We start from the raw sequence: 2,106 nt of genomic DNA, 5'->3' as shown, positions 1-2,106 counted from the left end.
CAACATGCCAATTTGGAGGCAAGATGTCACAATTCAATCCATAGTAACCACTCCACACAGAACACAGAATGATCATTTGATAACCACTGAAAGTCACAACTTGGGTGCTTTTAAAACAGAAATGAGGCAGAGATGTTTAAATTTTATTTTTTTTTTTTTTTTTTTTTTTTTTTAGTTTTTCCATTTAGACCAAAGTTTCCACCCCCTCCTCTCCTTCCAGTCCTACCCTCCAATCCCCTGCCACCCCCACCCACTCCTTCCTTTCTCTTCAGAAAAGGACAGGTCTCCCATGGATATCAACCAGCAGTAGTGTATCAAGTTGCAGCAAGAGGAGGCATCTTCTTTCCTATTAGGCTAGATGAGGCAATGCAGGAGGAGGGAAGGGTCCCAAAGGCGGGCAAGAGTCAGAGGCAGCTCCAGCTCCCATCGCTAAGAAGACCAAGTTACATAACCGTGACATAAATGCAGATGGCCTAGGACAGCCTCATGCAGGCTCCCTGGTTGGCAGTTCAGTCTATGTGAGCCCCTAACAGTTCGGGTTAGTTGATTCTGTTGGTTTTATTGGCTCCTACAAATCTTTTCTCCTCTAATGCAGGATCCCCCAAGCTCTGCCTGGATTTCTGCTTCATTTTCTATCAGTTACTAGATGAAACCTCTCTGATGACAATTGGGCTGTGAAAATACCATTAGGCATTATTTCATGGACTTTTTTCCCCCTTTAACCAGTCATGTTTGGCTTTATTCTGCATCCGTCCAGCCTCAGGTTCCTGGCCCTCCAGGCAGTATCAGGGTAGGCTCCCTCTCTTGGCCTGGGTGTCAAGCTTGACCAGCCATTGGTTGGCTACTCTCACAATTTCTGTACCACCTTTACCCCAGCACATCTAGGCAGCACAAATTGTAAATCTAAGGTTTTGTGGCTGGGTTGGTGTCCCAGTCCCTTACTAGAAGTCTTGCCTGGTTACAGGACTTGGCTAATTTAGGCTCCCTATCCCTATTGCGAGGAGTCTTAGGGTCGCCCTCATAGAGTTTCTATAAAATTCGTCCTGGAGATGCCCCCACCACTGATTCCAGTTGTCTCTCTCAGTGCTCTCTACCTCTATCCTCCCCATACCTGATCCCTCCTGTTCCCATCCCCAGCCACTTTGGAAATCAATATGGCAATTTCTCAGAAAGCTGGGAATTGACCTACCTCAAGACTCAGCTATACCACTCCTGACAAAGGATGCTTGCTCAGCCATGTTCATAGCAGCTTTATTTGTAACAGCCAGAAACTGGAAACAACCTAGATGTCCCTCAACCAAAGAATGGATGAAGATGTGGTACGTCTACACAATGAAGTGTTATTCGGCTTTTAAAAAACAATGACATCAAGAGATTGGCAGGCAAACTGATGGAACTAGAAAAGATCATTCTGAGTGAGGTGACCCAGAAAGACAAACATGGTGTATACTCACTCCTAAGTGGATATGAGCCATAAAGGATAACCATGCTACAATCCACAGACCCCAGAGAAACTAATTAACAGGGGGAGGTGGGGCATGAACCTCACTGTGAAGGGGAAATAGAATGGACATCTTGAGTGGATGGCAATTGGGGGGGCAGTGTCTGGATGGGGGCAGAAATTCTTACTTAGGGCTCAGGCAGCAAAGCTGCATGGCTTGCTACCTCATCAGGAACTTTGTCTTTGATCCTATGAGTTTTAATTCTCTCATAGTACTGTCTGGAAGAAAACAGTGTTTTGTTTTTTTCAAGATTTATTTATTTATTATATGTTAAATGCACTATAGCTGTCTTCAGACACACCAGAAGAGGGCATCAGATCTCATTACAGATGGTTGTGAACCACCATGTGGTTGCTGGGATTTGAACTTAGGATCTTTGGAAGAGCAGTCAGTGCTCTTAACCACTGAGTCATCTCACCAGCCCCAACACACTGTTCTTAAGAGGGTTGTTTTATTTGTAAACTGACAAGGCAAAAGTGACATATTAAAAATGTACCATCAGCCGGGCATGGTGGCGCATGCCTTTAATCCCAGCACTCGGGAGGCAGAGGCAGGCAGATTTCTGAGTTCGAGGCCAGCCTGGTCTACAGAGTGAGTTCCAGGA

The sequence above is a fragment of the Mus pahari genome, chromosome 10 (genome assembly GCF_900095145.1).
Source record: "Mus pahari chromosome 10, PAHARI_EIJ_v1.1, whole genome shotgun sequence".
NCBI lineage: Eukaryota > Metazoa > Chordata > Mammalia > Rodentia > Muridae > Mus > Mus pahari.
This window is presented reverse-complemented; position numbering follows the sequence as displayed.